Source organism: Lepidochelys kempii, chromosome 4 (assembly GCF_965140285.1).
Source record: "Lepidochelys kempii isolate rLepKem1 chromosome 4, rLepKem1.hap1, whole genome shotgun sequence".
Taxonomy (NCBI): Eukaryota; Metazoa; Chordata; order Testudines; family Cheloniidae; genus Lepidochelys; species Lepidochelys kempii.
Window position 1 is genome coordinate 26,440,123 of NC_136383.1, and position 23,766 is coordinate 26,463,888.

At 43.1% G+C, this 23,766-nt stretch overlaps 1 long non-coding RNA gene across 1 annotated transcript; it reads right to left on the bottom strand.

The window, feature by feature from the left end:
• Positions 1 to 11,444: 11,444 nt before the first annotated feature.
• Positions 11,445 to 23,635, bottom strand: LOC140910256 (uncharacterized). The gene is made up of 5 exons (XR_013635680.1): positions 22,971 to 23,635; positions 21,351 to 21,460; positions 19,037 to 19,172; positions 17,595 to 17,716; positions 11,445 to 12,764 (listed from the first exon to the last, which is right to left on the bottom strand). It is a non-coding gene; the product is annotated as an uncharacterized LOC140910256 (long non-coding RNA).
• Positions 23,636 to 23,766: the final 131 nt, after the last annotated feature.

Genomic DNA, 23,766 nt, shown 5'->3' on the forward strand with positions numbered 1-23,766 from the left:
TCAGTACTTCAGTACCTACCCTGTACTTCCCATGATTTCCTCCACCTTTTGTTTGCTTTAGTTGAGCAATATTAAATATTCTAGCTCACAAAATCGACTGTTTCTAACTCCACGGTAAACTAGCAATGAACTTCTATTAATCCCATATACATTTCTATGGCCTAGCAGAATATTAAAGGTGCTGTTCATGCTGCATATGAAGCAACGGGAACAGAGATATATCTTCACTTGGCTTGGACTGTGTTGACTTGCCTGGTGATGGCAGGACACAGATATATTTAGTATTATTTGTTGACTTTGAAGGGAGCAGGATCAGTCCATAAGGGAAAGCCTCCTCTTGGTATATATGTGTAGCTGGTGAAAGGGAAGAGTGCTTGGCAACAAGATCTTTGAGATAAATATACTGGTGCTTTACTTTGCAGCTGGTGAAAGCAAAACTGCTAAAAATAAGTTAAAAGTAATGTGAAACTCTGGGAGACTGTTTTAATACAGGAGACCCACTCTTATAATGACAGGTTTCAGAGTAGCAGCCGTGTTAGTCTGTATTCGCAAAAAGAAAAGGAGGACTTGTGGCACCTTAGAGACTAACCAATTTATTTGAGCGTGAGCTTTCGTGAGCTTATAAATAATTCTGAAGTGATCTCCTATTAACATTCCAAAAAGTAGTCATTATGCAAATATCCAGTGTTAAAAGAATCCCTCACTGACAATTCATTGAATTTCTTAAATATGTAATACCAATGGGAGCTCTACTAGTAAAGTGAAGTTGTACACCTCACTTTAAAGTCAATAATTTGAATTATTTCTTTTAGTCTCTGTCATCTGTACTGTATATAGAGCTAGCAATACAAATTTTACTGAAATTACCACATAGATTTTAACTTGTCACCTGGATTGATTTGATTAATGACACACTTAGCGAGTCAGATTTATTTACGCAGTACAGACTTAATTGAAAGAGAGTTTGGGCTCAAGCCTATTCTCATTGAAGTTTATGGGAGCAGGGCTGGATCCTGTAGCCTTGACATTTATACACCAAGAAGTTCTAACTGCCAAAACCTACATTTTGGACTTCAACAAACTTAGTGGTAACCTTTTATTATTGATGATAATACTCTGCATTTGTTTAGCTCCTTTCAGCAGAGAATCTCAAAGCCCTTTACAAAACACCCTTTTTAGCATTTGTAAAGGGCTTTCAAATTCAGGGATTAACAATGCAAAGTAAGCTCTTCAGAGCAGGTCTATCTCTTTCTGTGGGGCTTTTACTTTTATTCTATGTATGTACAGCACCTAACACAATGGCATCCTGATCTAGAATACAAATAATAGATACATTAATATGATAATGAATAAAGAGATGCTAGTTAGTTTGTTTCAGAGTCTCATATGTAGAATGTATTGTTGTAGACATGTTGGTCACAGGATATTAGAGAGATGTGGTGGGTGAGGTAATATCTTTTATTGGACCAACTTTTGTTGGTGAGGAAGAGCTCTGTGTAGTTCAAAATCTAGTCTCATTCATCAACAGAAGTTGGTCCAATAAAAGATATTACCTCACCCACCTTGTCTCTCTAATATGTAGACAGTGATAATTGGGGTTAAATTGGCTTAGGGCTAGTCTACAGTCTTTTAGTATTATACCCATTTTCCAGATAGTGGGGGGAAAAGACAAGGATGTTAAGTGACTTTGCCAAGGTCACACAGAAAGCTTGTAGTGAAGCCAGTGAAAGAACTGGGGAGTCTTGGCTTCCTCCCTTGCTCTGTCCCTGCAAATACATTGCCTCCCGTAGCCTGAGGGGCCAGATTTACAAAGATGTGCATGTCCTTTTATATGTGTCACGAATAGTCTCATTAAACTTCTTATGTCAGTTCTGAATATTATGAATATTATGAACTTAAATGAGTTAATATGTGAGGTCCTTATTTGGGTTTGTTAGTACAGAAATAGAAGTCAGGTTCTGGAACAAAGATAGTGCTAATTTGCTTTGAATCTAATTAAGCAGTTGCAGTAAAGGCTGGTTTCAGAGTAGCAACCGTGTTAGTCTGTATTCGCAAAAAGAAAAGGAGGACTTGTGACACCTTAGAGACTAACCAATTTATTTGAACATAAGTAAAGGTTGGTTTATCTATTGTGCACATAGGTTGTAACAAACCTGCTGATAAACTGTCTGCTCTAGTGGTTTTGCTAGGCTGGAAGGCTTGTTGACTTGCAAAATTTCATTTTCAGTAAGATTTCTGGGGAAATTTTTAATTTTCAAAAAGATTTGATGTTTTTGTGCACCTCTTGGCAGTGTGTGCTAAGACTACATGAGAAAGATTTATATTTTGAGGGTAGTATTGGAATAGTGTGAATAGACTAGGTCTTTCGGTGTAAAGAGATTTATTTATTTAAATGGCATTCTGCATTATTGTATTACCTTATTGTTTTTATGACTAAAATAGCATGTGCTGTTTCCCTTGTCATAGTCAGACATGTAATTGGCTATTCTTATCTCTCCATCCATAGTTCCTTTGTTTTGCCTTGAGCAACAGCCTTTAGTATCTCTCCACTGAAGCTTTTTTTTTTTTTTTTTTGGTTCGATCTTGTGTACAATTGGCGATAAGTAGATCATACCTTGGATTTCCTATTGTGAAACTTGTTTTTTTTGATATTACCATTATGTTGTGTTTGTGTTACTAGAGTGAATCAGAAGCAAAAAGTGTTATGTGGGGCCTTAATCATTGCCTTGAAGGCTTCTCACAGCGTGTTTGACATTGCAGATTAATGTCAAAGAAATTTATGACTTTTTAAAAATCCCTATAATGTTCAAAGAGTTGGTTAGTAACTGGAGTTGGGTCACAACATCACAGAACATAAGAACGGCCATACTGGGTCAGACCAAAGGTCCATCTAGCCCAGTATCCTGTCTTCCGGCAGTGGCCAATGCCACGTGCCCCAGAGGGAATGAGCAGAATAGGTAGTCATCAAGTGATCCATCCCCGGTCGCCCATTCCCAGCTCCTGGCAAACAGAGTCTATGGACACCATACCTGCCCATCCTGGCTAATAGCCATTGGTGGACCTCTCCTCCATGAACTTATCTAGTTCTTTTTTTTGAACCCTGTTATAGTCTTGGCCTTCACAACATCCTCTGGCAAAGATTTCCACAGGTTGACTGTGCATTGTGTGAAGAAATACTTCCCTTTGTTTATTTTAAACCTGCTGCCTATTAATTTCATTTGGTGACTCACAGTTCTTGTATTATGAGAATACAATACTTCTTGTATTATGAGAAGTAGTAAATAACACTTCCTTCTTTACTTTCTCCACACCTGTCATGATTTTATATAGTTCTACACAGTTTGTGTTTCTCAGGAGAAATCTGTATTGAGAATACTATTAATAATGGGGAATGCTCCAAGCAGCTTCTAGGCAGAAAGCATAATCCCCTCTGTTCTGTATTATTAATAATTATTTATTTTCCAATAATGTAGTAGGCTCTAGAGATTTCAGCCAAATCAGGGCCTCATTCTAGCGCATAAGGAAGCAGTTTATACCAACTGCTTCCTTTGTCCACTAACCTGTTGGGTTTTTTTGGCATACCCAAAACTCACATTGACTTAAAAAATACTTAATACCACTTAGGATTTCTTTTCCCAAACAAGGGTCTCGACCCTGCTTTTTATTGCAAGCCTCAGATTCCAACGGCCCTCAGTGAAAGTTTGGGGTGCACAAGGAAAGCAGGAATAGGATCCTTATTGTGCAAAAACAAAACTTAAGTGATATTAGGCAGCAGAAAGATCACAACGGCTTCTGCAAGGGGAAATAAGGGTCTGAACACAGGTAAGGTGAAAGTGGCCCTACTGATGTATATGTCTATTCTTCTTTGAGCGATTGGATATGTCCATTACACTAGGTGCGTCCGCACCTTGTGCACCGGGGCCAGAGAGTTCTCCCCAGCAGTACATGTAGGGGCAGCCATGCTGTGCCCTGATGTCCCTCGTGCTCCCAAGTAAGTCTATCAAGGGCAGAGCTGCCCCTGCCCATCCTTCAGTTCCTTCCCACTATCAATGCTTGGTGGTCAGCACATAATGTGCTTCAGCTCATTCCTCCTGTGAACTTGCCTTTCTAGCTAGTTGTCAGCCTAGCTCTAGTTAGTGGTACATATTTGAGTCCCTTAGGCCCTCTTTTCTTTCAGTTATTACTGCATCAAGGGAAGACGTGGGTGTGGGGAAAGCAGACCTGCAGTCCCTCTCTGATAGGGTTGCCAGGTGTCTGGTTTTCAACCAGAACGCCCAGTTGAAAAGGGACCCTGGTGGTTCCGGTCATCATCGCTGACCAGGCTGTTAAAAGTCTAGTCAGCGGCGCAGCAGGGCTAAGGCAGGCTCCCTACCTGCCATGGTGCTGCATGGTTCCCGGAAGCAGTGGCATGTCCCGCCTCCAGCTCCTACAAGTAGGGGCACTCAGGGGGCACTGCACACTGCCCCAGCCCCAAGCGCCGGCTCTGCAGCTCCCATTGACTGGGAACTGCAGCCAATGGGAGATGCGGGCGTGGTGCCTGCGGACGGGGCAGCATGCAGAGCCACCTGGCCACGCCTCCATGTAGTAACTGGAGGGGGGATATGCCGCTGCTTCCGGGAGCTGCCTGAAGTAAGCGCTGCTCGGAGCCTGCACTCCTGACCCCATCCCGTGCCCCAACCCCTGCCCCAGATCTAATCCACCTCCCACCCTCTGAACCCCTTGGTACCAGGCCAGAGCACCTCCCTGCACCCCAAATCCCTCATCCCCTGCCCCACACCAGAGCCTGCATCCCCAGCCAGAGCCCTTACCTCCCGCCTGCACCCCAACCACCTGCCCCAGCCTGGAGCCCCCTCCTGCACCCTGAACCCCTCATTTCTGGCCCCACCCTGGAAGCCATACCCCCTCCCACAACCCAACCCCCTGCCTCAGCCCAGAGCCCCCTCTCATACTCCAAACTCTTCAGCTCCACCCCCCAGCCTGGAGCCCCCTTTTGGGCTGCAAACCATTCATCCCTGGCCCCATCCCAGAGCCCACACTCCCAGCTGGAGTCCTCACCCCCTCCCTCATCCCAACCCACTGCCTCAGCCTGGAGCCAATCTCCCGCGTCCTGAACTCCTAATTTTTGGCCCCACCCCAGAGCCCGCACCCACAGCTGGAGCCCTCACCCCCTCCTGCACTCCAACCCCCTGCCCCAGTCCAGTGAAAATGAGTGAGAGTGGGAAGAGCGAGCGACAGAGGGAGGGGGAATGGAGTGAGCAGGGGCGGGGCCTCAGAGAAGGGGCGGAGCCTTGGAGAAGGAGCAGGGCAGGAGCGTGGCCTCAGAGGAGGGGCGGGGCAAGGGTGTTCGGTTTTGTGCAAGTAGAAAGTTGGCAACCCTACCGTCTGATGAGGCTTCTATCTCTACCTCCATCGAAAACAGGCTGGGAGTCACCTAATATAATAGATATATGCAGTCACTCGAGGAAGAAGAAATGGTTACTCACTTCTTGTAACAGCTGTTCTTCAAAATGTGTTGCGTAAGTCCATTACACCAGTGGCTCTCAACCTTTCCACTTTGCTGTGCCCCTTTCAGGAATCTGATTTGTCTTGCATACCCCAAGTTTCACTTCACTTAAAAAACGACATGTTTACAAAATCAGACATAAAAATACAAAAGTGTCACAGCCCACTATTACTGAAACGTTGCTCACTTTCTCAATTTTACCATATAATTATAAAATAAATCAATTGGAATATAAATATTGTACTTACATTTCAGTGTATAGTCTACAGAGCAGTATAAACAAGTCATTGTCTGTACGACATTTTAGTTTGTACTGACTTTGCTAGTGCTTTTTATGTAGCCTGTTGTAAAACTAGGGAAATATCTAGATGAGTTGATGTATCCCCTAGAAGGCCTCCTTGTATCCCCAGGGGAAACATACCCCTGTTTGAGAACCACTGCATTACACGACCTGCCTTCCGTCCCCAGCACAAGGGAGTCTATCATCTAAGATTCTGGTAGGCAGGAATTGAAGGATGGGTGGGATGTCTCCACCCTTCATATTCTCAGCTTGGAGCATGAGGGATGCCTCTGAGTCTAGGGTACAGCTAGGGAAATCTTTCCAGTACTGATGCATGAAGTGCATGCTCACCTAGTATAATGGACATGTGCAACACAACTGGAGAACAACAGTTACGAGAAGTGAGTAACTGATTCTTTCCCACTCCATGCCATATTTTGGTGCCTGAGCTGTTGTCCCTTCATATCATCAGATGATATTGTATATTTTAAAAATGATTTCTTCTAGCAAGTTGTGAGAATTACTCTGTAAGAATGGGTATTAACTAATTCTGATAGGCAATCTCTGTCAGCTGCGTGGACACCATTTTTTCATGTTCTTACAACGTCACTATTTACTAACAACTAAACCAATAGGAGCTTGATCCCGCAAGAGGCTGAGCATCTGGTCCTGATCCAGCTTAATCATGTGCTTAACTTTAAGTACAGTACTGCTCATAGAATCATAGAATATCAGGGTTGGAAGGGACCCCAGAAGGTCATCTAGTCCAACCCCCTGCTCGAAGCAGGACCAATTCCCAGTTAAATCATCCCAGCCAGGGCTTTGTCAAGCCTGACCTTAAAAACCTCTAAGGAAGGAGATTCTACCACCTCCCTAGGTAACGCATTCCAGTGTTTCACCACCCTCTTAGTGAAAAAGTTTTTCCTAATATCCAATCTAAACCTCCCCCACTGCAACTTGAGACCATTACTCCTCGTTCTGTCATCTGCTACCATTGAGAACAGTCTAGAGCCATCCTCTTTGGAACCCCCTTTCAGGTAGTTGAAAGCAGCTATCAAATCCCCCCTCATTCTTCTCTTCTGCAGGCTAAACAATCCCAGCTCCCTCAGCCTCTCCTCATAACTCATGTGTTCCAGACCCCTAATCGTTTTTGTTGCCCTTCGCTGGACTCTCTCCAATTTATCCACATCCTTCTTGAAGTGTGGGGCCCAAAACTGGACACAGTACTCCAGATGTGTAGGATTCAGTAGCTGTAGGATTCAAACCTAAGTGAGTTCTTGGGGAGGCAGGATGGTCTTGCTGTTAAGACAGAAGTCTGGGAGCCAGAAGAGCTGGATGCGATTCCAGGCTCAGCTACGGACTTCCTGTATGACTTTGGTCAAGCATAAATATCTCCGAACTTCAGGTTCCCAACTGTTAAATTAGATGAGCTAATAATATTTACCTACCTACATATCAGCTTCAAAGAGATGCCTTGTGAGACTTATTTAATTAGTTTTTGTAAAGCATTTTGAGATTCTTAGATGGAAGATGCTCTAAAAGAGCAAAGGATTATTTATTACCCAGATGCAGCTAGAGACAAATATTTTAATAATGTTGTACAGTACCCCAAGTTTCTGGATGGGAGGATGGGTAAGCATTACTTTATTAATTAAGGGCTCCATTTTGCCATTGACTTCAATGAAAGGAGAACTGGGGCCAGATTTATAATCAGAATAAAGTTTATGATCGCTTAATAGGAGGGAACCTATTCTCAGCTCATGGTTTCTTGTTCTTTCTTTCTTTCTTTGATGGGTAAGCATTGCTTTATTAATTAAGGGCTCCATTTTGCCATTGACTTCAATGAAAGGAGAACTGGGGCCAGATTTATAATCAGAATAAAGTTTATGATCGCTTAATAGGAGGGAACCTATTCTCAGCTCATGGCTTCTTGTTCTTTCTTTCTTTCTTTCTTTTCTTTTCTTTTCTTTTCTTTTCTTTTCTTTTCTTTTCTTTTCTTTTCTTTTCTTTCGCATTCATGCAGAATATGTTGCTAGGTTTATTTCATACAATAAATTGGCTGCAGTTTGATTTTAAGCAATTGTTTTCAATCTTTTATAGTAAGGATTGTTTTTAAGATGTTCTGCTTATCTGTCATTAAATAGTGTGACTTCACATTTGTCCCTTCATATCTAGAACTAATAGAGACAATAAACCTTGCCTAAAGTGGCAAATAATGAGAAAACTGATACCATTGTATCATGGAAATATGATTTCAAATACATCTCCGATATAATATTTAACAGGAAATGTAAGAATAGCTTGCAAATGACATCTGTGAAGTTCTGAAACATACATAATACATGAGTAATCTCTCCTAACTACATAGCAACCATACACTGCAAGGTTTAACAAATTCAGAGTGTACCATGGTCTCAGTATACGTTTCTCATCTTGTATTTCAAAGTTACTGTGATAGTGGGTGTGCTTATTAGGTTCGTGTAAAGCACCGAGCACAAATGGGCTCCTGATCTTAGTTGTGGCCTCTAAGTGTATTATAAAAGAAATAAATTATACTAATTAATAGTATTTCTTGCTCCGTTTTCTGGGAGAAAACTATCCCGCAGTAGAATTAAAAGGAAACTTATGAAAATTCAAGCCAAGTACAGAGAGCACCTATAATAGTTTCATAACAACAACAAAAATCCTACACCTACCCTGAAAGGTACTGTAGAGTCCCTAACCAGGAGTTTACAGTATGATATCCTGTCACCCGCACTGTATAATCCAGCCCAAGTGCAGAGTCTGTGACTTCCTATTTCCAAAACAGGCCATATCAAGCACCCAGAGCTGAACACTGCAGAACTCTGGGGTATGAAATCCAGATCCAAATTCAAACTGGCAATATTCAGGTTGATAGGTTTCAGACCATTAACGAGAGAGGTTGTTTTGGTTTTTTTTTAAGCTGTGAACTAGAATCCAGATCCAGAACAATGGCTTGGGTTTATTTCTAATGCGATATTATATTCCTTGTAGTTTTGTAAAATAAAAATCCTCCTGGGTGCACTGCAATATAGCAAGTTAAGCTACCACCCTGATTTTTCTACAAGTTAGAGGAATCTCTGTTCCAGATCCAGGAGAGAACCACTAGACCACAGCTGGTCACCAACTGCTCTTACACTGGTCCCAAAGAAATAAACCATAAGACTTCATGGGCACAAGTTCAATTTTGTAAACTACCTGCTGCTCAGCAACCCTTATAATAGTTGCTGTCCCCGTCCTTCAGAAGTTAATTTTGGTGTCGATTGCCTGACATAAAACTCAAATAGCTTTTTTACTGTTTTCTCAGGATTTTCCCTTTTCATTGTGGCTTTATTCATCTTTAAACAATATTACCTGAAAGAAACACATTTGCAGTAAACTTGTAGGTGCAATGGGATTATTCATAAAAAATAAAACTGCGATGATTGCTAATAGAAAAACTATATATAATACATCTCTGCTGACTTACTTACTGGTTGCTAGGCTTCTCTTTCTCTTTCCCTTTGTAAAATGTTAATCTCACAGTTGTAAAACTTAATGGAGGGGAAAGGAAATGAGGAGAAAAAAAGGATGTCATTAGGAAATCCCCCTTTTATACTCACAAGTAAAGGCAAAGCAAAAATAAATTTATGGGTCCCAGTCCAGTAAAGAAAACCATGGGGCAGGAGCCCTGTGTCTGTACAGAACCCCACTGTGCCACAGTGTCGTCTTGCATGGGTCTTTTTAGGGCAGTGGAATAGTGAACTTCACCAGGCTTACTGACTCTAATTCTGGAAGAATTCTGTCTGAGTTACATGTGCAAAATGCCACCACTTTGAGGATATGGATGAGTTTGTTGTGAAGTGTTTTAGGTCACTGCAGGGAACAAGTGATTATGTAATGCCCTAAATGGCACTCTTGCTTTTTAGAAGATGCACGTTTGTTAGTTTCCTTGTGGGTGGGTTGCTGTCTCTCTGTCTTTGGTTCCCCAAATGGGCCTGTTTAGGCGGCAGCACTGAGGGAGGCACAGTGCCTTGCAGAATCCACCCTTTAATCCTTACTGTCTCTCTTACACGGCTGGTCCTACATGCAGTATAGCTTTATACTTTCCATGGATTTCCTTATGACTTTCAAATACAGTCTTATTTCAACATTTCCTTATGCATTGTCCATCCTAATAACTGTGACTTGCTTTAGCTGAAGCAGAAGCTAAATATCTGTGCAGGAAATACATTTTAGACAATGTTCTTTGTCATTCTTCTCGTAGTTACAGCTAACGTTTCCCAGAATAGACATCATAGCTGAACAATATGCCTTCTGCATTATCATCACATTAACAATAAGCAATTGCCTTTTTAATGCGCTCTTCCGTATATTGTTATGAAAAATTACAGAAAAGGGGGAACAAGGGATTAAGTATTATGGGCCTAATTCTGATCTCTCACCGTTTTTACAATAGTGTAACTCCATTAACTTCAGTGAAATTACTCCCATTTTACATCAGTGTAACTGAAACCAGAATCAGGCATTGTATAAGAAAATGATATATTAATAAAATAGCGTTACCTAATTCAGTGGATCATAGTGCACCAGGAAAACACTCTATGATATCTCTGAGCTCAAGAGTTTGCGACGTGAATCTCTGATTCTGCCTGAATTAATTTCAAGTCTTAGATACCCTGGTGATTGGTGCTATATAAAAACATAAGTGAAATAGACACTTAAAAACACATGCTGGTCTTGGTCCTGTTAGCTCTTATACAATACGTATGATAGTTTTTGTGCCTCAGCACCAGGGTGAGCAAAGGTAGATAAACGTAAGTCCCAAACCACCCACATTCCTACTCCTCTAACTGAAGGGTAAAAGGTGGGTCAGATATAGGCAACAAATGGATGTGTCTGAGGAGACCTGGGATAAGTGTGATCCCCTGCATGGTTAGCTATGTATTCTTCTCTAGACATTGCTCTGTAGAAGTGAGTGTGGCTAGTTAATTAGAGCGCAGGGCAGCTCCATTCATTGTGAGGCACTGTTGACCATAAAAAAGGTAAAATAAAGCTAGACAGTACTGTTGTGCAACTGACATGTCGACATTGGCTTAAGAGATATGTGGACACAGTCAATCTGATCACCATAACGTGGCCAAGCAAAAACACAGTGTCAACGACCGGGCTTTTTGCTGTAGCATATTTTAGTTTTCTTTAAGCATTCATTTTGGACAAAAAAGTACTGTATTTACACATATTTAACAATTTCCTCTAGCTGTATTATCTGTGTTAAGGAAGCAGATCTCATTGCTTTAAAAAAAAAAAAAAGAAAAAAAGTTTACTGATGTACAGTAATAGAAGGCCATGAGTAAATTCCACAATCCAAGTTAAAGATCCTGTCTTCTGGCCTGATCAGTACAGCACAGAATAGGCTTCAACACTGGGAGTGAGGCAAGGTAAGCACAAGAAAGGCAAATTTTGGCATTAGCGACTGATGGCTGCCTCTTGTCCCTGTGGGATAGTACCAGAGTGAGATGTTTAATAATTAAAGCATGTATGTATTCAAAAGAGAATATGGAGGTGAAATGGAATGGAATAGGTACTGAGAGAAAAAAGTACTTTAATGAAATGCTTTATTGTAAACTACTTTATCAAAAGGGACTAGATGGCTCAGAGAGTTAATACCTCATTTCCACTGATCTGAATCTATCCCAGCGGGGGTGTGAGCAACTTATCATGTAAATGGACAGCTACTGGTCTATGTGAGACAAGCTGTTGTTCTTAGTGTGAGTCCTGGAGGATAAGTCTCCAGGGTACAAAATCCTGGAGACTTTGTAGCAGATAGATTCCAGCCCAGAGAGTGAGTGTATTACCCCTCCACTGATTTTATTCAGCATACCCAGAGTGCAAAGAACTTACACAGCCTGATGCTGAACATATGCCCCTCAAGGCTGAATAACCTGGCCTCCAGATTTGGCCCAATATGCAGAATTTAAAATGTACAGTCTGTTAATTAACAAGTCTGCCACTTTTATTGTAGTGATTGGTTCTAATTACAATAATTTATTTTGAGTTGGGGGGTCAACACAAGATCATCACAAATGTAGTACAAAAATGGTATTTTCACAGATGGAGTAGGAATTATAACGTAGTCGTGAAATATATTTTAAGAATGGCTTTGGTGAACTGGTTTTTCAAAAAGATTTTTTTCCAGATATTTACATACAGTCATATTTCCTCCTTGTGAAACTGGAGTGAAAAAAAGTATTTTGGGAATATTTTAAACATATAAATCTTCCAGAGCAGTGACCAGTGCAGGGAGCAGATCAATAGCGAGTACCAGAAGACCAGAGACGAGAACCGCACCTTGGGTAACTGAAAAACCTCATTCTTGTTTTAGGAGGAGTTGGCTGGGTGCCGGGCACGGAGCCAACTGTGGTGCACGATGACCTGGTCTATGTCCTCTATCGGAATCCAGCGTGGGGACTGGTGGGAACCAGCAGCAGGCGCTGAGTGACTCTGTTTCTGAAACTGGTCCCAGAGCAACTTCTGGAACAGCATCAAAAACAGCAAATTCTGGGTCCGTACTGGGAAGAGCTGTTTGATGCCCCCCCCCATGGACCCTGAGGAACACCCTGCTGCCAAGCCTGCAGCAAACCCCGAGGAGATAGACGTTGCCCCTGAGCTTGGTAAGTTTCTGACTCCGTCTCTTTCTTGTCCCACCTCCACTGGCTGCTGTACATCCAGAACTTGAGCCCTGGCTCAATGTACCTTCACAGACCTTTCCAAGAGGAAGCATTACCATGATGAAGTTATGCTCCAAGTTCTGGAGAGAGCAGACAAGCAGGTCCAGTACCAGAAACAGAGGGATGTAAGACTGGAGCAGTGGCATGCTGGAGGCTGGAGGAAAGGCTGAGGCTCGCCGCACAGCTGGAGGACAGGGTTTCAGCGAGGGAGCTGGTACTTGCAGTGCAGTTCCTGGAACAGGAATGGCAGCTAAGGGAGGAAGAGGACAGAGCTCAACAAAGAGAACTGTTTCAGCAACTCATCTCTGTCATGGCTGGAAAAGCACTAGCTCCTGCCGCCTTCCCCACACCACGGCTTGGCCCCCCTGCAACATATCTTCAGTCCAGAAGTTGCTTGGTCAACTCCATGTTGGGGTGGCCTATGCATTCAGACCCTATGAGCAGCTGGGCAGGGCAACTAAAGCTCAGACAGCTTTCCTTCTGGAACCTCTTTCCTGTGGCTACCTCCAGCCTCCTTCCCAAGGACCCAGTGTGCAGAAAACAGGGAAAGGAGAACATGGGGTCAGGTGACATGCAGCAGTAGGGGGTTTGCGGTGTTTCCTGCACTTTTGTTTTGGAAATTTTCTTCTGTTGCTTGCTTGGGGGTGTCGTAATGGCATCTGGCCTGCCTAGCAATGGGTGACGGTTGGATCGTTTTAGCATGTTTACAAATAAAGCCTTTTATGTCATCAAGAAAGTTTATTGGTATCACTGCATCATATCAAACAATCATGATTTGAGATAATAAAGCTAAAACCATAATCAGGAGCAATTATACATTACTGAGCAAACACTATTCTTCTGTGAAGTTAGGTACGGCAATTCAAGTAAGTTCCTTATGTGAACCCATACTGTGATTCTCACCTCCCAATTCATTGTTCATCTGTCATTCACCAGTACATTGCATGGCAGTCAAGCCCGCACCCCTCCCAAGCACTGACCCCCCCCCAACATTAATTAGCACCCCCCTGGCACATTTTTACAGGTACTATTCTCCCTCATCCGCTGGGCCATGCAAGTCCATATTGTGATTCTAGCTTGTTCCATGATACCTCCCGGGAGATGTTCTAAGCAATAAAGGGGATCACAAGTCTCATACTCTGGTCCAATCTCGGTCGAGGTGGGTGAGTGTGACCTTTGGTCATTCTGGCAAGTCCCCTCTCTTACTGATCATTCTGTAATAATATATGTCACCAGACCTGCTCTAAAACTACAGAAAACATGGCATTTAACAGATGACTCTACAGATGTGGTTTCGGCCCCACCTCATTTGGGGTATTGGTTAAAGGGCACAAATGAGCTAAGTTCCTCAAGTCCCCTGTATGTGATCAATGACCTAATATGAACTATTGAAATCTTTTTCTTCCACATTTTCACTTCTCCATATTTCATTCTCTCACCATTTCTTAAAACATTCTGGGCTTTTTACTGGCAAAGAATTAGGGAATTAATCATTTATTTCACCAAGTAAGGCTTACCTCTGATTATCAAAGCTATCTTCTATTCTATTAATGTTTCTCTACCTTAAGTACAGTTTAGATTAAGAGTTTTCAGAGCAACAACACTGAAGTTTATAGACTAGGCTTCCCTAGATAGGCCCATTTCCTTCACAGTCTACCCACTCCTCTTCACCATGAATAGTTTTGCAATGGCGACATCTGTGGCAGTAACATTGCATGTTCGCTCTTTGGATTTATTTTTAGAAAGCGCTGATGGATGGTAACAGTTGTCTATTTGGAAAAAGATACAGCAATGCTCTGATCAGGGCTGTGTAAATATATTTTCTCATCAAGGTTATGTATATCACACTGTCCGAAGGCACCCACGGGCTTTATTCTGGATCCTGTGCTCAGACTTTTGAACCTTGTGGCACAGAGAACATCCTTACACTGAATCATATCAGACCTCACTTAAAAAGTCAACTTCACAAATATTCTTGCCCCACAGGATGATATTGTAATGGATTGCAAATCATCTTTCTATGGAATGCATATATTCCACTCTTCTCACAATGCAATCTTAATTCTGGTGATTTTTGTAATAGCTGTTTGTAGTTCTTGTTTAAAACTTTGTACAGGAAGCTGTACTCCCATGGAGTATGAGTATATCAGCGAATCAATACTTAATGGACAGGAAAACTGTATCACTTTGTGCTCTCCCAATCCCTAGGGCTGCTAGGGGCTGAGTCAGCTGCTAGCACACCTTATAGCAGCCTCAGGGCTGCTATAACTTAGACTGGTTGATTAGATTGCGGAGGTGAGGGGGTATGGTAAAATTATCATGGGTAGGGTGTACGGGAAGTGGCCAAAGTGTGTCTAGGATCACTGGCTGATGTAACAGCCTCCAAGTGATTATCTGCCAATATAAGTTATAGTAGTCCTGAGCATGCTCTAAGTTGGGCTGGGGCTTGACCCAGCCCAGGAGAACGAGACAGACAAAAGGGACGTAGAATGCTGTCCTTAGCCATGTGCAAGTTGGCCAACTCTATGCCTATCCTTCCAACTGCAGGTGTTACATAAACAGCAATTAGTACACAGCAGATGTTACAATAATTTGTATTTTATTTGCTTAAAGTACTTCAAGTATTTTATTAGTAGTGCAACAAAGAGGCTGGGTAATTAAGAGCACATTTATCTCTTTGGTAACTCCCCCCTCCCATTTTACTTGGAGCAAGAAAAATCAAACAGTTTCATTGGTTGGGCTGTAATTATAACAAACTAATAGCTTGCTAGCTGCTGCATTTTCATACTAGGTGTTGTGAATGTGTTGTGAGCTGGTCTCTCACCTGAAGATAATTATTTTGCACACAAAGTTTAAGACACATAGGGCCTGATTTTACAAACAGTACAGCGCATAATGCTTACCACCATGACTAGTGCCAAGGAGTTTAGGAAGAAGCATTATAGCTGGTAGCAGTTACAAGATAAGCCAATAGATAACAATGCTGCCTCTGAGATTTTACTCTCTAAAAACTCCTCATAAGAACACCCTGTTTAAAACAGGATTTTGCAAAAGTAAAGAACCCAACTCCTCCAAAAGCACCACCCCACACATAAGCCTCCTGTTTCTCCTAATTTGTTAATTATTTGGACCCAACTGGCAGCTATTTCTCATGGTTTCTCAAGGGACATTATCCCACTCATAGGCTTCCACAGACAGAGATGGAGGATTGAAACAAACAGCCAGTCAGCACAGGGCAGAGAAAGTCCAGTCAAAACTCTAGAAAGGTTTCCAAAGGACCCTGCTTTAGCTGCTTCTGCTCCCATACACTAGAGAGGTTTTTATTAGAAGTTTTTCCCCCTTGCAGTGTTGCTGGCTGTTACAGACTTGTAGTAATGAGTTTCAGGAATTTAGGTATTGGAAGAGAACTGCCCTTGAACAAAATAAGCAAACAAAAGATTTCCACCACAGAATGCAATGACGACAAATCAAGGCACCCTCCCCGTGACCTTCAAGAGAGACACTGAAATCCAAACTGATTTATTAGGATCAAGACAGTTAACGTATGACTCATCAGCTGCCCAGTATTGCCAACCCCAATCTGCCAAAAACCAGGAGACTAAAAATGTGATTGGCTTAAAAATCATGATACCACATCAATAAATCATATTGTTTCTCACTTGCCTTACGATTGCTGAGTCTTCAGAGTAAAGTTGTGTGCCCCTCGTTTGTAAGGGAACAGTTTGGGGTCAAAAATGCGACCTTAAATAGTTGCTAGGTACACAAAAAGGTGTCTATTATCCATTTCCTAAGGCCCAGGATGGGGAATTCAATTGCTTTCCATTCTCCTCTCCTTATCACTATCCTGTCTCCTACCCCATCCTTCCAGCACCCCATGTTCCTCTTTGCCCACTTAGGCACTCAAAGTGGCAGTTAGGTCCCCAAGTCCAATATTTAGATGCCACTGGCTTTCACAAAACCCTGGTTCAGATACCTACAAGGTTAGACAGCTACTAAGTTTCCACCATTAAAATCTCTGAGGTACCTACCTTTTGGCAGGTTGGCACACACACAGCTCCCTAAATTCTGACACTAAATCTCCTAAATCTCATCAGATGTTTCCAGGTTGAGAGAGGCCTGGTTTATACAGATCTAGAAGCAAAGATTGTAAAAAAAAAACCAAAAACCCAACAACACTAATTAAAGTGTTAACTAATGGGAAGGAGTCAGAGGATTCTGGAGAGTGGGGTGTGAGCTGTACAGCGTTTCATCATTCAGGGGCTTAAAATAGGATGTGTTAATACTGAAATGAAAAATGGAAGAACAAACCTGTTTGCCAAACAATGCTCCATGCACATCAAGATGGACTTTGGTACACAAATAATGCTCTATATATCCAGAACGAACAATTGTCCATATGCAGACATTGGATATTTATTACAACAAGCCCATTCTCCTTCAATTATTTTCACAATTCCATTCTGTTGGCTATGCAACACGTAAACTGACCAGAGACAGAAGTAACCCTTGTCCAGCGAATAAGGATAATGTGTATTGTCTTGCCAAATGTTCAGACTTAAGTGCGTAAAGTTAGGCACCTAAATTAAGTATTTAGACTCTTAAGTTTCCTGATTCAGTTTCCAAGCACTCAGAATTCTCAGTGACAGGCCACTGTCTATTTTATATGACAGATTGAACCTTAGTCATGAGGTTCAGATCCCGATCTTGGGTTTCTTCAAGTTTCAGGAGTGACTAGATTCAGGGTTCTTGTTTTAAATCCTTATACAGGTCAACACAAGCTTCAGATACAAACATTTTGAAAAGTTTGTGGGAAACTGTCTGGATCAGTTTCCATTTTGAATCCATCTCTTATCACAAGCCAGATGGATGGGATGGATCACTTGATTTTACCTGTTCTGAATGCCAATGCCAGGTGCCCCAGAGGGAATGAACAGAAGACAGGATACTGGTCTAGGTAGATCTTTGGCCTGACCTCATGTGGCCTTTATGTTCTACAAAAACTGGTCAAGAAATGGTAGAATCTCTGGAAATTCCTATATCAGACTCAAGAAATCATTTAGATGAATAAATAAAATCTCACCTTTTCCCTGCCCACAGCAGTTTGAATCCTTCATTGATTTTATCAAAAGGCAAAGTGTGGGTTAAACTTCTTGTTCATGTAATCAGACACCAGTTTAGGGAGAGAGTCCTTCAACTTCCACCCTTAAAAAAAAAAGCTTATCAGTAGAATGTGACATGCATGATTTATTTTCTCAGAATGGGTAAGAAAAGTCATGTTCATAATATGAAGATTGCTTTAGCTGCGGATGTGAAGCAGAATTGTTACTGTAAACACAATGACACATTGGCATTCAGTGCTCAGAGCAGCACCACAAACACTAAAGAGCTATAATGAAGTCAGACTTTGAGGACTCAGTTTGACCCTTTGTTTTATTTCCAGAATTCTTGCTCATGAAATGAGTAGCACCAGGCTGGACCGATTTAAAAATTGCTGATTTAAATACTAAATTTTAATTCTGTTCATTTGTTTTGGGAAAAGTCACAAAAGTGGATACTCTGTTGCAACTCAATGTAACCTTTAGCAAAAGTAGTACCAAATTTAGTGTAAACAGCTATACCTATTTAGCTTAACATACACTGAGTCTTCAATTTTAAATTTCATCTTAGATGGTGAACAATGTAAAAAAAAAATAGTAAATAAGAAATGTGATTAGTGTTAAGCTCTATTTGGATGGAAAAATTTTAATTCAAATAGAAGTGTGCAAATATAGCATTTAATGTATTACTTAAATGTGCTGGGTATATGAGAAAAAAAAAGTTATCCAAACACATTTTTCATTTAAAATGGATTAAAATAAGATCTGTAGTTAATGAATTGAAGCGATTCTGTCAAGTCACCATGTCCTTCAAGATTTTAGAAGGAGCAGAATTTCATCCTCTCAACTAGCTTTTATTCATAAAGAGGAAATTTAGTTTTTCTACTTTATCAACTCCCAGTTGATTTAACTTTGAATCAACTAGTCATTGAACTGAACTAGTTGAATAAATGGATCTGGAGCATGTAGAATCCTTGCACCTGAAGAGGTTACTGCTGTCAAAAGATGGGTTAGTAGTTCAACACTCTGGTTTTAGGTACTTAGCCAGTGACCTCCACCAATTCAGTGGTTTGGCTTTCTTTAAAACTTCAGCAGAAAACATGTACTGCTTATTTTAGTGAGTGTAAATTTTACTTGTGTTACAATTTCAAATCTGTTTTAATAAACTGGATTTTTATTTAAATTAAGAAAAAACCCAGTTTTTTAAAATAGAATTTTTATCCACCCTGTTCCTTACTATGCAATATCTACGCAACTTGTAGCTTCCATCTCCTCTGTGAAGGTTGCATTTCCATCTCTGGCTGTTCTCCTGCAGCAGGACCTTTTTCTTGCATAACCATGAGATCAAGATCAAGACTGAACATTCAGACTCGGAATTTCACAAGTACATCGAGCACTAGGACTGCACTTCCGCTTAACTCCTTACCTCCAATCAAACTCTCCTTCCATTGACGCCCAGAGAACAGCAGCATAGGGTCAAAGGAGATCTGTGATCCTGAAGGGGGTTCTCCTACCAGCATACAAGTTCCATAGCCCAAGTGGCACGATAGCAGGGCAGCCATCTGTTTTAGAACACAGACATGTAAAGAGGACAGGAAGGTTATGAAACAAGCTTCCATTCAGAGCTGGTTGTAACTTTTCCATAATACTGAAGTTTGCTAAAAGGGAGACTATGCGCAGAATAACTAGGATAGGGCCAATGGGCGATACCCTGACGCCACAAATAATCCCATTGAAGTCAACGGGAGCTGCTGGGTGCTCAGGCACTTGAAAGTAAGATTACTAACTGAGGTGCCTAAGGAGAGGGTATTTACCTTTCAGTGACTTGAGTTCTTCTGCAGGGTGTTTTATCCCTGTGTGCGCTCTACCATGGGACATGCATGTGCCTGCACACTCTTGTTTGGAGATTTGAATTAGCAGTGACTGCAGGTCTGCACCTGTGCACCATGCAGCCTTGTGCCCCAAAGCGAGGCCACAGAGAGGAGTGGAACCCGCCGTCACTCCAGAGTCGCAGACTCCACTGCAGAGGGGAGGGAGGGCGGGAGGTGGAGCACCCATAGGGACAAAACGTCTTGAAGAGCTCTACTGAAAGGTAAGTAACCGCTCCTTCTTCTTCAAGTATATGTCACTATGAGTGCTCCACTCTAGGAGACTTCCAAGCAGTGCTGAGAAGTACAAAGTGGAGCTCTGCTGAGCAGTCCAACTCTAAAGCCAAGAGCCAGGTCTTGAGGTTCAGATATAGGACTTGGGGGGGGGGGGTTCATGGTGCCTGAGTTCTGTGTCTGGAGGTCTAATGGAAAACATCAATGATTCCTGCTCTTAAGAAAAGTGAAGTATCTCCCAATACCACACCTGTCAGTGCCTCCTTGCCTCAAATCAGAATGACCCTCACCTTCTGCTGAGATTTGATCAGTGTCTTGGGAATAAATGGAGTTGGAGGGAAGGCATAGAGGAGGCTGTTGGGCCAGGCGACTAGAAGGGCATCCCCTAAGGAATTGAGGTCAAGTCCCTCCAGGAGCAGAAGATTTACCATTGTGTTGTCTAGGATTGCAAAGAAATTTGCTATGGGGCTGCCCCAAACTTTGCAGATATTGGTGCAAAAATAAAATAAAATAAAATAAAATAATAAAAAAACCAGCCAGGTTGAGCTCCCACTCATGGTGCTGATGGAAGAGAGTCTGCTTAGGGCAACTGCTACTGTGTTCTGGAGGCCTGGTAGGTAGACCACAGGGATCTCTATGTGATGGGTAATGCACCACTTCCATAGTTAAGGATTCTGTGCATGAGGACTGGGACTTAGCAAGGGGAGCAGATTTATACAGTACATCGCTGCCCTGTTGTCTACCATTACCCTGGCATGGCAGCTTTGAATGTCACTACAAATGTTGGTACACATAATGAACTGCCCTTAGTTCTAGAACATTGGTATCAAGCAACAATTCTTGGTGATCATTTGCCCCTGCACTGTGGAATTCTGTAAGTGGGCTCCCCAGCCCTGCTTTGCCCCCAGCTTTGCTCTAGCCCTGCAGCTCCGGCCCCCGCTGGGGCTCTGCACCTGGTCCTGCCCCCCCCCCAGCTTGGATCATGGTGGGACCCTTTCCTGGCCCCCCTCCCCCATGTGTGGCCCCAGCCTTGGCCCCCTTTACCCTGTCTGTGCCCCCCAAGCCAGGGCTGCAAGTGGGGCCATGGGTCCAGGGTGGGGGGCACAGACAGGTATAGGGGAGGTGTGACCCTGAAAAGTTCGGGGACTACTGAATTCTCTATTAGAGGACACTAAGCACTACAGACTCCAGTTCCCAAAAATAGAACTTGATTGTGTGCAAAGTAGGGAACAAAATTAAAGTGTGACACACAGTTAGACAAACAACTTTTATCAGCCCTGTAACAGGTGAACCACACTTTAAAATCCCAAGTGAAAATGGAAGCAAGCAGTGAACATTTATGTCCATGTATTAAAACCTACTATAGTATTGTAGGTTATATGTACACACACACACACAGCGACCTGTGATTTTTATAAGTCGGTGTATGTGTAGCTATTCTCCTGTTTGGTGTGGAGTGGTGTGGACTCTGCAGTGCCAAGTTGGGGGGGGGGGGGGATGTGAAGGGACACGCCCTCACCTTGGGATAGGAGGAGGCTAATGAGCTCCCCTGGGCCTGTTCCATGTTAATGAGATGCACCTGCAAGGCTTACTCAGCCTGAAGGGGAAGGGGCTGGGGCTTAAAAGGGGGGAACTTACCACAGGACAGGAAGAGGGTTGTTCTTCCCAGGAACTACTGGCAGCTGAGAAGACAGCCCTGAGATGCACCCCTCCTGAAGCTGCCCTGACCGATGGTGAAGCAATATGTCCTGGGAAGATGGTAAATCCCACAAAGGAGAAATAGATTCAGACCTGAGCACTTGGAGCTGACTCTAGGGGCTACCTCAGAGACTGGTCCTTGTTTCAGCCAGACCCTCGCCTCCTGCACAGTGAAGGGAAGAACAGGAGCCAACCCCTGGTTTGTTGGTGGTCGCCCACAGGGAGCTTACCCAAAGGCTGCCAACTGCAGAGAAAAGGGAGTACATGATGGACTGGGGGATCCAGGGAGCTCATCATCACTCCCCCCCGCCGGGAAATATGTTGGAAAGGCTCCTGAGTCTAGGATCTTTGGGTATGTAGGTCAAAGCAGCTCTGCAGTATTTCAGTTTGTTGCCTGAGTAAACCTGTTACACCCTGGTGCATTTCCCAGTGTGCCTCTCAGTCCTTCTGCCTCTCCTGCAGCAGCCACTCCCCCTGTTCTCAGTCATTCTCTATGAATGAGTTCAGATGGCCCTCCCAGCCCCATGCTCCTGGTCTGAGGCCAGAGTATGGGAAGATCTTACAGAACAAATCCTCCCTAGTTCTTGCCTCTCTCCTCCCGGTCAGGGCGAGGCATTCAGCAGGCATGGAGGTAGCACTACTCAAGGCCAGCATGCCAGAAGTTATTGATTAAACTAGACAGATGCACTATTAGACTGACTGTCAGGAGGGAACAGAGGAAAATAAGTCTCAAAATGCCCTTATTCCCACAAATAATTTTAATACTTGTCACTAGGTTTGAAACCTCTTGCTACAGTGCTGCTCTGCAGCTCAAACCATGGTGAGTCCAGCCTAGCAGAGAGGAGGGGAGGGGGGGGGTTCTGTTATATGGAAGCTATAACAGTTCCATGTCCTTTCCTGGGTGTGGGTAGAGGGAAAGTGCAGTGAATACAGGCATTATTTTCACAGACACTGGTGATTTTTGCCCCTCAGTCCTGAGGGTGGCAAAGGCACAGAGACTCTAGCTGGGGTCCTGTAGCCCCCAGGCCCACATGCCACTATCCTGTTTTCTGCAATGGTGCCAGCCTAACCCATTGCAGAGTGGCATGGGCAAGTGTTCCATTGCAGTGCCAAAAAAAAAAAAAAACCACAAAACACACTGCTGTCTTAGAAATCTTGAGAGTTCTCTATGGAGCTCTCAAGGCAATGGGAACATTCCTATTCAGATAGGCAAACTACTCTGCATGGCCCCTACCACCTAGTGCAACAAGCAAAAGAAGTTAAAAGCAGATGCTGACTACCTCTGTTCCACCTCTACCTGAGTACAGGCCACTGATCTGTGAATGGACTCTCCTACTACTCTCTGAATTTATTCCCTAGCCTTTTATTTTGTGACATTATACCAGCAAACCAAACTCAAAACCCTTTTTCCTCTAAGCTTGCGGATGGAATAGGTGCAATTTTTAAATGAGGAGGAGGGTTGTTCGGGGGTGGGGAAGGGACAGAAAGATGAGGTTTCAGGGAAACAAAGCAAAACCCCCCCCCCCCACACTGAAAGGAATAATGCATTTACACACTTACCCAAGCTCACTTCCCCTTCATGAGTGGGCACGTCTGCTAATCTGGCAAGATTAGCTCGACTCTGGCAGAGTTGCAATAGTTCTTGGCTTGCAGCATGGTTGGAGTCCCTGGCCACATCATCTTCCTCCTCACTGTCCACAGCAGGAGTCTCCACAATGGGTTCCTCCAAAAAGCGTCTACAGTTGCCTGCAGGGTGCTGGGGGGGGGGCGAGGGGGGTGTCCATTGCCAAGTATGGCATGCATTTCATTGTAAAAGCTGCCCGTCTGAGGGGCAACATCTGATTTCTGACTCCTTTCTTTTCACCTTGTGGTAGGTCTGGTGAGGTTCCTTTGCTTTTATGTGGCACTGCTGTTCCATCTCGTGTGTTCCCATTGCAGCATCCCCTGTGCCATCTCCACCTAGATGTTGATTGTTTCTCCAGCTATGCTTGCACAGCCTTTCCTCCCCACCACGTGAGGAGGTCCATGGCATCTTGCCTGCTCCAGGCAGGCCTGCGTCCAGTAGCTCGGTCTGAGAGTGCATGGAGCTGGCATGGTCAGATGCATGCCACAAAGGTGAGCTGCTAGGTGTGCTCAAAGTGAGCAGTCAGGAAAAAGGCATTAAAAACCCATGCAGTGTCTACACTCACATTGTCTACCAAAAGTAGGTTTGCTATGGCTTGCTGTTGCTCAGGAGATAGTGTTATTTTGTTGCTGTAATGGTGCTTATCTTAGTGGGTGACAAATTTGGTGTTGACACAAGTTATGCAACAGACCATGCATAAGACATACAGGAATGTTACTTGTAGGAGAGTGA